The sequence below is a fragment of the Lolium perenne genome, chromosome 7 (genome assembly GCF_019359855.2).
Source record: "Lolium perenne isolate Kyuss_39 chromosome 7, Kyuss_2.0, whole genome shotgun sequence".
Classification (NCBI taxonomy): Eukaryota; Viridiplantae; Streptophyta; class Magnoliopsida; order Poales; family Poaceae; genus Lolium; species Lolium perenne.
In genome coordinates, this window is record NC_067250.2 from 107,800,265 (window position 1) to 107,813,431 (window position 13,167).

The following is a 13,167-nucleotide window of genomic DNA, read 5'->3' on the forward strand; positions in this document are numbered from 1 at the left end:
CCCCCTCCCCTCCCCCTCCCCCTCCCCCTCCCCCTCTCCCTCCCCTCTCTCTCTCTCTCTCCCTCTCCCTCTCTCTCTCTCCCTCTCCCTCTCTCTCTCTCCCTCTCCCTCTCCCTCTCCCTCTCCCTCCCTCCCTCCCTCCCTCCCTCCCTCCCTCTCTCTCTCTCTCCCTCCCTCTCCCTCTCCCTCTCTCTCCCTCTCCCTCTCCCTCTCCCTCTCCCTCTCCCTCTCCCTCTCTCTCTCTCTCTCTCTCTCTCTCTCTCTCTCTCTCTCTCTCTCTCCCTCTCTCTCTCTCTCTCTCTCTCTCTCTCTCTCTCTCTCTCTCTCCCTCTCTCTCTCTCACCCTCCTCTCTCTCTCTCTCTCTCTCTCTCTCCCTCCCTCTCTCCCTCCCTCCCTCCCTCCCTCTCTCTCTCTCTCTCTCTCTCTCTGAATCAATGCAAGTTTTTAGATCACAACATGGTGGATACTACGATGTGGAACAATGTGTTCTTCATTGTTTATCTATTAGAAAAAAGAAGCATGTATAATTACTGGGGTGGATCTTGGATGTGCGATTCTTTTCATCTCCTATTGATGCGAAGTGGGCATGTTCCATCCTTTGGTTTCCTATTAATTTGTAGAATCTATTAGGATCGATGCACACAACATACCTGAAGTAGCGTGCATACCTGCAACTTAATATTTGGACTTGTAGGCTCTATGAAAATGGTGTGTTTACATGTTATATTGTATTGTTTAACGTTTGATGCAGCATTTTAGATCTCTTCACTTTTTTTATTGGTGCTTATACTTCTCGCAGCAACGAGTTTCGTGCCCTCGCCATTTTCTGTGCTCTGCTTTCATAAACCACTTTGCTGGTGCTGACACCTTCATACTTCTATTTCAGATAATGACATGGCTATGAGGAACAAGGAATGGTCATCCGATCATTCCAGGTGTAACTTTTATGTATGGTACGGGCTATGGGAATACTTCAATCTTCATGCCCTTGTATTATGTGAATTGATATAGTTTGATTACAGAGTATCTTGCCAAAGCATTACTACGAATTGTGTAACTTCCTGACCATAAGCAGCAGATAACCTTCTTGTATCATGCAGCGACATACTTCATTTCACCTCATTTGGAAACAATATTTTGTTTGGCGAGGTGCTCAAGACGCTGGAAAGTATTTGTTTTAGCCAGCAGAGTCTCTGGTCAGATATCCCTCTGTTCCATTTAAATTGACCCGAAGGACCCATTGGAAAGCATTGGAAATTTGAGCAAGGTACTGCATTGTTTGATTATTCAGAAGGCAAGCTCTGCTTGGTTTGAACTCTGATGTATTTGTCCTAGTGACTGGGACACTTTATATCATGAGCGCGACTTGTTTAGAAGATATGATTTATGTTACATGTATTCCTTAAGAAGTGATTATGCCTTTCTACGGTTTGCTAGCGAAAGATGCAGTGAAAATGAATGACATTTTCTACTGTTTTCCAGTACATTCCGTAAGGTGCAAGGAAGCTCTGGTTTCTGTTGCATTTTCCACGTTTGATATATAGTAAGCTTCTGCTAAACCATGGGCATGATTTCCAGTTCTCATCTTCTTTTTTGAACTGAGAGGTTCACGTCCCTGATTTCAATAGTAGATGAAACCCTTAAATACAAGGGCTTTATGTTACCGCAAGATCCCCAACACACTAGCATCTACTGGAACAACCTCTAATCTAATGATTGTTTCTTATTCTGAATTCTTGAAGGTCCTTTTAGTTTTTATCTCATAGGTTCATCATTGAAATGGCTCTTTTGTCGCCTGGTCATCACTCTTTCATTATTTTTCACTAATAGCCTGGATTAGATGATAGATGTACTGAAACTTGTGTATTTTTTCATTCAGCGATATGAAAGTAGTATGGAACTATTGGCATCTAAATGAAATTGTGAACTGTTTTCCCTTTGTAGACCACCATCATGTGATTGAAAGTGGATTGGTTAGGAAGGAGGAGTGCGGCCGCGCTTGGTGATTAAAGGCTACAACAACGATGTGGCTGGCTGGTTGTTGACTACTCCGTGGCGCAGAATATCTCCATGGTGTCGTTAGGCCGTGGGTGTGTCCTTCGGTATGTCCTTCTTTCTGTTGCTCTGGTCCGTTCATTTTCTGGCGATGCTGAGCTACAAGAAGAGACTAACGTTAGTGGGATATGAGATGCTTGGTCAGAAATTCATAAGGTATGCATCATTTGTGGAGGTGTTCGCTATAGTCTTCTATATATGATCTCTCCTAGCTGCTTGAATCGATTTTTCACTATTATCACGTCATATAGTTTTGTATATTAACATCTAGCTTGACTATTCTTCATGTACCTGATGGAGCAATGTACAAGAACATTTATTTTTTTAACTGATCCAGCATGTATTTTCTACTTAGTGTAATTGGCTAACTAAATATACATTTATTTTCTGTCACGCAATATATACTATTTAACTCCCTCCCTCCCTCCCTCCCTCTCTCTCCCTCCCTCTCTCCCTCTCCCTCTCTCTCCCTCTCCCTCTCCCTCTCCCTCTCCCTCTCCCTCTCCCTCTCCCTCTCTCTCTCTCCCTCTCTCTCTCTCTCTCTCTCTCTCTCTCTCTCTCTCCCTCTCTCTCTCTCTCTCTCTCCCTCTCTCTCTCTCTCCCCCTCTCTCTCTCTCTCCCTCCTCTCTCTCTCTCTCTCTCTCTCTCTCTCCCTCCTCTCTCTCCCTCCCTCCCTCCCTCCCTCCCTCTCTCTCTCTCTCTCTCTCTCTGAATCAATGCAAGTTTTTAGATCACAGCATGGTGGATACTACGATGTGGAACAATGTGTTCTTCATTGTTTATCTATTAGAAAAAAGAAGCATGTATAATTACTGGGGTGGATCTTGGATGTGCGATTCTTTTCATCTCCTATTGATGCGAAGTGGGCATGTTCCATCCTTTGGTTTCCTATTAATTTGTAGAATCTATTAGGATCGATGCACACAACATACCTGAAATAGCGTGCATACCTGCAACTTAATATTTGGACTTGTAGGCTCTATGAAAATGGTGTGTTTACATGTTATATTGTATTGTTTAACGTTTGATGCAGCATTTTAGATCTCTTCACTTTTTTTATTGGTGCTTATACTTCTCGCAGCAACGAGTTTCGTGCCCTCGCCATTTTCTGTGCTCTGCTTTCATAAACCACTTTGCTGGTGCTGACACCTTCATACTTCTATTTCAGATAATGACATGGCTATGAGGAACAAGGAATGGTCATCCGATCATTCCAGGTGTAACTTTTATGTATGGTACGGGCTATGGGAATACTTCAATCTTCATGCCCTTGTATTATGTGAATTGATATAGTTTGATTACAGAGTATCTTGCCAAAGCATTACTACGAATTGTGTAACTTCCTGACCATAAGCAGCAGATAACCTTCTTGTATCATGCAGCGACATACTTCATTTCACCTCATTTGGAAACAATATTTTGTTTGGCGAGGTGCTCAAGACGCTGGAAAGTATTTGTTTTAGCCAGCAGAGTCTCTGGTCAGATATCCCTCTGTTCCATTTAAATTGACCCGAAGGACCCATTGGAAAGCATTGGAAATTTGAGCAAGGTACTGCATTGTTTGATTATTCAGAAGGCAAGCTCTGCTTGGTTTGAACTCTGATGTATTTGTCCTAGTGACTGGGACACTTTATATCATGAGCGCGACTTGTTTAGAAGATATGATTTATGTTACATGTATTCCTTAAGAAGTGATTATGCCTTTCTACGGTTTGCTAGCGAAAGATGCAGTGAAAATGAATGACATTTTCTACTGTTTTCCAGTACATTCCGTAAGGTGCAAGGAAGCTCTGGTTTCTGTTGCATTTTCCACGTTTGATATATAGTAAGCTTCTGCTAAACCATGGGCATGATTTCCAGTTCTCATCTTCTTTTTTGAACTGAGAGGTTCACGTCCCTGATTTCAATAGTAGATGAAACCCTTAAATACAAGGGCTTTATGTTACCGCAAGATCCCCAACACACTAGCATCTACTGGAACAACCTCTAATCTAATGATTGTTTCTTATTCTGAATTCTTGAAGGTCCTTTTAGTTTTTATCTCATAGGTTCATCATTGAAATGGCTCTTTTGTCGCCTGGTCATCACTCTTTCATTATTTTTCACTAATAGCCTGGATTAGATGATAGATGTACTGAAACTTGTGTATTTTTTCATTCAGCGATATGAAAGTAGTATGGAACTATTGGCATCTAAATGAAATTGTGAACTGTTTTCCCTTTGTAGACCACCATCATGTGATTGAAAGTGGATTGGTTAGGAAGGAGGAGTGCGGCCGCGCTTGGTGATTAAAGGCTACAACAACGATGTGGCTGGCTGGTTGTTGACTACTCCGTGGCGCAGAATATCTCCATGGTGTCGTTAGGCCGTGGGTGTGTCCTTCGGTATGTCCTTCTTTCTGTTGCTCTGGTCCGTTCATTTTCTGGCGATGCTGAGCTACAAGAAGAGACTAACGTTAGTGGGATATGAGATGCTTGGTCAGAAATTCATAAGGTATGCATCATTTGTGGAGGTGTTCGCTATAGTCTTCTATATATGATCTCTCCTAGCTGCTTGAATCGATTTTTCACTATTATCACGTCATATAGTTTTGTATATTAACATCTAGCTTGACTATTCTTCATGTACCTGATGGAGCAATGTACAAGAACATTTATTTTTTTAACTGATCCAGCATGTATTTTCTACTTAGTGTAATTGGCTAACTAAATATACATTTATTTTCTGTCACGCAATATATACTATTTAACTTCAGTTCGCATCAGTCCAAAGACCTAGGTGTTTTTTCTCTCTCCTTTCATTTGTTTATCTCCAGATCCGGAATTACAAATTCATCCATGTGTTTGTGGGTGTAGAACTGCATGCTCTAACCAATGCAACCAAAAGACCGATCTGATGGAAGAGATTAGGCAATGCATTTGTACTTCAACACTCCCCCTCATGTGTGGCTCCCTCAGGCCTAAACGTGGACCGAAAGTGGGCTGCAATATTTTTATTTTATATTGCGCCAGCCGGGTCTTGAACTCAATACCTCTTGGCTCTGATACCATGTAGAACTGCATGCTCTAACCAATGTAACCAAAAGACCGATCTGATGGAAGAGATTAGGCAATGCATTTGTACTTCAACAGTGGGTACACAATGTTATGAATTGTTCAGCCAATTCTAGAGTTCAGCATGCTCCATTACTCTAAACTTTGTAGTGTCAGTATTTGGCACACGTTTGATCCAATGACTGTTGAATGTGCAATTCTATCTAAACACATGTGTCTTACAGATCAGCCTGTGATGTTTCTTTCCCGGTCACAGTTGCTAGCCCCAGACCCAGCCAATGAAGTTAGGCTGGCATGTCATCGTGATCAAAACCTGATGTAAAGTGTGCTCTGTTTTCTACATTGCAACATGAGGTACATCTTTTCCTACTTCATCTATGATTGTTAGGTTGCATTCCCTACTCCTTTTCTGCTCATTCGTTGATTCAAGTTTCTCCTGAACCTTCTCTGTCAATATTGAGGCAGCAGGCTAGGGTGGCATAGCAGTGCCTTACACTTCTTGCGGACAAGTTGGTCTTGTATTTTAAAATTTTCGAGTAACTAAGAACATATTGAATCAAATAAGAGTAGCTTGCATAGTTCTATGGTAATTTTGATTAGCTCAGAACATCCAAAGGTTAACAAGATGGCAGGCTACTAGGACTAGAATGCAATTGGAGACATAGGAAGAACTTACCTTTGCTATATGTCTATTATGAGTTTTTTTAAAGAGGAAAAAAGCCTTTCCCTATTCCATTAATTAAGATAGGAGTTACAAGAAAGTAAAGAGTGCATTACAACCCAAGACTACTCTCACGACATCGAAAGCTCACATATGTATGAATATAATATCTTAAATTTAATTTAGAGTAAATAAAAAGTTGGCAGACGAGGTCTCATCCACAGGTCACTTAAAAAAAGGAGAAGAGTGCAATCGGTAATCTTTATCTATTCCCGACCTTTATTATTTTCCATCAATCACCTTTTATTGTCTAAGTTATGCTGGAAGAAAACTTTTGTTTTTAAAATGGGTTATTCACATTTTGGGTTGAAATGCTTTTGTGATGAAAAAAACTCAGCGCATATATCTTTTGCTTTGGCTGTTCTCTATACATATAGTTTTTTCTCATCTCACCTCTCTTGACACAGTACATATCACACTTCCAAAGGCAAGTAAATTTTTGAGTACCATTTGTAATAAGAGTACAATTTATCTTTTTGCTCTAATCCTTCAACACATATTGTTGTTCCAATTTCCATTCCCTAAATTACTTAATTTTGTCATAGCTGACGACATGTAAACTATCTGGAAGCTCCATTTTTTTAATGTACCATGCAAGACTTAAAGGATTTCAGTGATAACCTTTACCAGTATAGCTTGCCACATACCAGGACCTGAAGTCAGTATTAGATTTTGTGTGGGTACTTTGCTAAATTGATTAAGTATCTTTTGATGATTCCAGAGCATATGATTGACTTGAATTTTCAACATTGAGAAAATAAGGCCTTCTGAACAGATGCAGCCCATGTATCAGTCAGATACAGAACCAAAATAAGATATAGACCAGTATAGATATGAAAAATTCTATCGTCCTTATAAGATGGTACCATGCATACATAACAAGTTACGACGGAGGGTAACAAACACTTGACGGGCTCGTGTGGCAAGGCCCTCCATCCATACCTCACATCAGACAAAGAGCAAGGTCAACCTTTTCTCCTTTTATTTGTTCATCTCGACTTCCATAACCAAAATAAGCCAGCAAAGATTTTTCTAGCTGCGCAATAACCTTTGTGATACAATCTAAGAATTTAGCCATGTGTTCTAGGTTTATATTGTTGGAAATTATTCAGGTAACTTTAGAGATTGGTGTGCTCCATCATTTCAATTATTTATCGTCAGTCGTGGGCCTGAAAGAATTACTAAATCCTACTCATGACAGATCTGCACGAAATCAATCACAGAGGAAAAGATCCTCAGATCGACATGAAGCAAGGACACAAGAAGGCATGAAGATCAACTAGCAGTCGCATATGATCATGGCGGACCTATATATTGTTCAATATTGACGAGAAGCCGCACCTGAAATGATGGTGAGGTAGAAGGTACCCCTCTAAGACAGCCCTGAAAGGGAACATGATGTACGTGAGGACACGAGATGTGCATACTGGTGCCCAATGCAATATTTCTTTGCTAACTTATCTCTCACAGGCAATAAATATTTCAGATATGCTTATGTTCTGTCCCTTCTCCGTAAGGATAAAATAGTCTGACTTAAAAAATGTAACCAAGAAACAAATAACTGATTCCCACATTTGGGAGATCCAAAAATGTTCCAGCTTATATAAGAACAAAATTTGTTGCTTCCAGTAACTATAATTATGAGCTTCAGTAGTTATGGATTTTTATGTCAATTACATCCAGTATTGTAATATTAGCTGTAATTCTTTATTGCCTTAATATAAAATGAACATCGGTACAAGTTTTACGGGCTCGTGCGCGAAGGAGCACATCTAAATCTAGTTGAGAATAAGGCGAGGGCACTCCACGATAGCGCCGCGGTTCCGTGATTTTGTTGGCCGAAAACTTGCCTAGCTGATTGCTTCGTCAGCCAGATTGGCTGCAACTGAGCTTGACCGCAAGTATTGTACCCGCCTATACATTGTTTATGGGCCCTAGCTGATGGTGGTCCATCCTGTCATGGTGTATGTATGGTTCTCTTCAATGTGCGGTTATTTGCAGAGAGATGGGTGGAGCAACAGGAAAAAGGTTCGAGGAAGAGCTGTCCTCAATCGCGTCTTTGCCCATAGCCATGGCCCATGGGGCAAGAGGCACTCTCTCGAGCCCCGCGTCCACCCTTTCTCTCTCAGCCTCCCTGCCAATCACGCAACCTTTCTCTCTCAGCCTCCATGCCGTTGCTCTCCTCCAAATCTTGGTTTTCTCTCGCATCGACGTCCCAATCTCTCCCCAGTCCCCCCTCTCTCTCTCCTTCCACGCGGCGGCGATGGCCCTCCCCCTTGGCGGCGCGGCCCTCCCCATCTCCTCTGGCGGTGGCTCGCCCCGATCTACTGCTCTCCTCCAGCGGCGGCGCGGCCTCCCCCTTGGTGACGGGATGCGGTTCATTTTCCTCTCGATGCGCGTCATGATCCCCTTCCTCTACGACACGCCGTCGTGCTACAGGAGAGCTCCACACGACTTATGCAGGCGACACCGACCTCGACGAGTGGGCAATGGTGGTCGTGGCCCTCCCTAGGTGCTCGTCTTCGTCGATGCTCACAAACGCTATACCGACAGCGTCGGAGCTCTAAGGCATGGCTAGCTCGTCCGTCCTTGACGAGGGGATCTAACCGACGGCGGCGATTACCGCTGTGGGTTGGCGGCAGTGGCGAGTAGGCCTCTCGACGCTTCAGTTTGCTTCATTCTTTATGTTAATCTCTGTCCGTTCTTTTCTCTGCCTCTCCTGGCTTTTGTATCTCTGTTAGTTCGATTTGGAATGATTGGTGATTACTCTAGATTGATCCTTTTACAATCTTACACATTATTCTAAGTCCCTTTTTCTCCTTCTGCAAGTCAATCTTCCTTTTTCTTCGCTGATAGCTGATATGTTTACATATGTATAGTTACACTTATGTTTCACTCACTTGATTTTAACCAGTTTTGCAATTTTCATAACGAATATGGTCACTGAAACTGGATCGCAGAGACAATATGGAAACAAAATCGGTAGAAATTTTCTTTCATATTTCTGGACCGTTAATGCAGTACGATTTTAGTTATTGCAAAATGCATCTGCCTCGTCTATGCATTCTTAGTTGTTTTTATAGTTTCTATCGTTATGTCTCAATCAGACAATTCATTTTTTTCTCTTAAGTGTTAATTGTGCTATATATTAGATTGCAGTGCTCGTCGATATGTATTAATGTCCAATCCAGGTTAATAACTCAATTATTGCAAGTAAACTTCTCTTTTGCAGGGCAATTTCAAACCTCCAAAGCGTTCCATGGTATGATACCCATTTGCTTTCCCCAAGTATGCAACCCTCACACATAATGACTTGGTCATGTTAAACATATTTTCTGCCGATCACTAAGAACTATCTTGTTAATGCAGTTTGGATCTAACATTCACACTAGAGGAAACGAAACGGTACGTTCGGGACTTCCACGAGAAGCGATCGCAAGGCGGCTCAAAAAACCCATCTAGGGTTCCATCCCCTCGCCGGCGACGCTGCTGGTCCGCTCCGCCTCCGGTGGCCTTAGGGCCTTGGAGGTGTGGCGGACCACGGCCTCTCGCCGGCGGGAGGGTTTTCGTTCTTTGTTAGGTTATTTTCAGTGTCTTCTTCGGGATGGTGAGGCGGCGGCTCCATCTTGATGTCAGAATAAGGTCCTCCCCGCTCTATCCTCGCTCTGGTGGTGCGTCTAGCATCGGCAGAGGGCGCGTGGAGTCATGTGCTCGGCGGATCTCGCGGCATCCGATCGGTTTTTGTGTTCGTTGGTGTGGTTTCAGGTCAGTCTCTTCCGATCTAAAGTTGTCATCTTGGGCGACGGTTGCTGCTCTGGTGCGCTGGTCCTTTGGGACCTTAGCACGACGACTTCCCGTTTGTCTACTACAACAAGCTCTACTACGACAAGCTTTGCCCGGATCCGGTGATGGAGGGGCGAGGACATCGGTGCGCTCGCGCCAGTGCTTGTAGTCGTCGCTAGGTGGTCGAAAGACCTACTTGTAATTTTTATTACATTTGGGTCAGTTTGTACTGCTATTGATGATTATTAATAGATCGGTGGAATTTTCGCAAAAAAAAATGCAGTTTGGATCTAATGGAAATCTTATCTTGAACAGCATGGATTTGCAAGGAACCGGTTTTGGACAATTGATGATAATCCACCCCCTTCATCACTCAATTTTGCAATTAAAGATTTTGTGACCTTATTCTGGCCACACAGGTTTGTGGGCTTAAACCATGAGTAGGCGGATTTACCTTTTGAGCACTAGGGTATTGTCTGCATGCATGCCTTTGTCATTCAGTTGTCTCCTTTTACATTGCAAAGTGTTATCAGTTTTCGTCGATCCTATCTATTCCTGAATAATGCAACCATGCTTGCCAATAAAGGCTACGGCTGTGTATCACAAACTTAATCGCCTGCGATAGTTGATTAGTTCTTTATTAGGTGTCTCGTGTGTATTTTTATTGTTTTCCTGAATGATAGGTGTTGACCGTGTCTGTAGCCTTTGAGTTTGAGGGGGCTGAATCTAAATCTTCAGACATTTATCATTTATATCAGGTATCTCTGGCCAGGCTTCACCATTGGCTGAATTCAGGGGTCACCAGGTCTATTTTGCAACCTATTTTACTGCCAGTGCAATGATTAGTTCGTATGACTCAAGTTTCTTTAAGTTCAATATTCCAATGACCATGAAAGAGGCGGTAGCAAAATTTAAGTAATACACTGATGCAATTCACTCATAGCCCTTGCAAGGACATGATTTCTTCATTTCAGTGATGGTGTATTTTTTGAATTAAACTTGGTTTAAGAAATCCCTTGTGCTATATTTCCTATATGTTCAGAGGCATAGCATATGTAGCCTCTGAAGTTGGAATATATGACAAGTCACAAATGATTTGTTTTGTGTGTGTTTCTTAGCAAACTGCACGGATACTTTTTTGTGCAGGTTCAGTGCAACAAGGCTGTACTTCCTCTTTGGATACTCAATGTTTTTTTTTCCTGTTTCTTATCAACTTCTTCCCAGGTGGTTCCAACAGGTGAGGCGACCTTCATACGTGCATTGCTGATCTTACAAAGGTACATATGTAGCTTGCCTCTTAGATTTGTTCATAAATTTGTGATACCCATGTGATATGACAAAGCTTAGGCTAGACATCACTAGATTGTCCACGAGGACTCTCATGATATTGCACTAGGATCCTTTGCTTGGTGGTTCAATGTGAGTTTGCCTGATGCAAATTATTCTCTTCTATGTAGCACTGTCAATGCATATTGTTCTTTTAGTCATCCATGACATTATCCTATTTGGTAGGAAAAAAATCTAGGTTGGCAGTTATCTATTATGGTATACACTATACGTGATGTTAAATCTACTATGCTCTCTTAGACAATCCTTAGCTCCTTTTCATTCTCAGCTGAATGCTGTTTTGAAGCTAATTACCTAATATCTCCGCATGGTCATCAACATTCTTGATATGTAATCTGACTGAGCAGCACACTTACCCAAGGGAATGACCAGCATATGATCTACATTTTATCGGATCTAAAGATTACACTTATTCACCCTGTTTGACTTATTGGTGAAACTTCATGATGTTCCTAATCTTTCTGTTAATATGATATAAATCATTTTTACCTGAATGATTTTGTGTTGTGTGTTAGTTACCGCAACACATCAAATTGAATTGCCCGTCACACGCTTAAACACTGTATGCCATTGCCTAAACTTTATCTCTGTTGCATCTCACCAGCTATTCCCGTGGAGGTGCTCGAGGTTCGACCCGTAGTCATGCTTTAGCCCATTCTGAAGATGCTGCACCGCACTTGCCAAAAATTAACTCGTGTGCTTGCATCTCAGATTGTCCTTTGTACCTCAGTTTGGCTGCACCTCCCTCTTAATTTATGTTCCGTTGTCATGTAATTATCATGTTGTACTGCATATAGTTGTACTTCCGTTCCTTTGGACCTACTAAACCTCCCTTGGCCTTATATACCTATTTCAGTCCCTTTTCAATCCGTATTAAAGTGCATGTACCCCTTGTGCAAATCATGTGAAGTTCAATAGACATGTTCATATTCTACTGCATCCATCCTGGATATTGATGTGAAATGATCTCTACTAAGGTTCCAGACCACGCTATGGGTTTCAGGTTTGTCTGGAACTTGTGGGACTAGATGGTCATGTGACTGTTCGGCTGAATTGTCTTGCGCCTCAATCGAGCAACATGTTTTTTTAGACCGAAGGCACATAGTGCCCGACTTTAAATTAATAAAGCCCTGAGGCGCAAACGGATACAAGAGTTTGAAGAGCACCCCACACGCATACAGAGAAAGTTAAAGGTCACACTGACCAGAACATAGTCATATTACAACCCAGAGACTAAGCAAGCAAATGGAAGAAGCTAGCGACTTAAGAGGGCCGTCGAGGGTGGGGAGGGTCGCAGGTCTTGTCGAAGAGGGTTTTAAGCATTGCCTCCAACTGGGTCAGCAGCGGTTCTTCCTTGCTCCTTTGGAGGGGTCGCCAGAGCTGCAAGTTAAGCCTGATTAGGAAGAAACAATTTGCGGGCTGGCTAGGGAATTTTGCTGCAATGGTAAATTTGTTTCGAATTTTCCAAAGAGCCCAGCAAATAGCCGCAAAAAGAACACGAAGGCTTCGTTGCAATTTGTCATTCAAACTTTGGATACACCTTTCCCAAGATGAAAAATAAGAGGGATTCCATGTCACACCGAGCATGTCCCTAAAACCCGCCCAGACAAAGAGAGCAAATCGCAGCGAAAGAAGATATGATCCACGTTTTCAGGAAGTCCACATAGAGCACACAGCCCATCAGATGGACCCCTTCGTTTGAGAATTTGGTCATTGGAGGGTAGGCGGCCTCTAGACAACTGCCACAGGAAGATTTTGATTTTCGTGGGAATTGTAGTCTTCCAAATAGCTGGACCTAAAGGGGAGGCAGGGCCCTTAATCAAGGTGTTGTAGAGGGATTTAACCGAAAAACGACCAGAAGCTTACAGTTTCCAGAGCACTTTGTCTCTCCCTTCCCCCGGTACCACCTCTTCTAATTCCTGAACCATTTGCAACCAAAGGTTGGATTCCTCTTGACCGAAGGAGCGTCTAAAGAAAATGCGCCACCCATCGCCCTCATAAGCACGCTCAACTGTGATCTCCGGGTCAGCACAGATCTGGAATAGTCTAGGGTACCTCACACTGAGGGCCTCCTCTCCCGTCCAGTGGTCCGTCCAAAAGAGGATATCAGAGTTGTTACCAGGGAAGAATCTCGCACCCTGTTTGAAGGCAGCCTTAAGCTTATGTAAACTATGCCAAAAGGGCGATCCTCCCACCGGAGAGGTTGA

At 42.6% G+C, this 13,167-nt stretch overlaps 2 long non-coding RNA genes across 5 annotated transcripts; both read left to right on the top strand.

Moving 5' to 3' along the window:
• Window positions 1-879: 879 nt before the first annotated feature.
• On the top strand, window positions 880-2,454 carry LOC139833089 (uncharacterized). Its single transcript, XR_011748163.1, has 3 exons — window positions 880-954; window positions 1,102-1,268; window positions 1,946-2,454. It is a non-coding gene; the product is annotated as an uncharacterized lncRNA (long non-coding RNA).
• A 748-nt stretch (window positions 2,455-3,202) lies between these two features.
• On the top strand, window positions 3,203-11,802 carry LOC127316352 (uncharacterized). 4 transcript variants are annotated; one of them, XR_011748159.1, is made up of 8 exons: window positions 3,203-3,291; window positions 3,439-3,605; window positions 3,821-3,881; window positions 4,283-4,549; window positions 5,334-5,463; window positions 7,032-9,118; window positions 9,200-10,890; window positions 11,565-11,802. It is a non-coding gene; the product is annotated as an uncharacterized lncRNA (long non-coding RNA). The 4 variants fall into 4 exon arrangements; XR_011748158.1 differs by lacking the exon at window positions 3,821-3,881 and having other exon boundaries at window positions 9,200-10,032; window positions 10,838-10,890; XR_011748157.1 differs by lacking the exon at window positions 3,821-3,881.
• The last annotated feature ends 1,365 nt before the right edge of the window (window positions 11,803-13,167 follow it).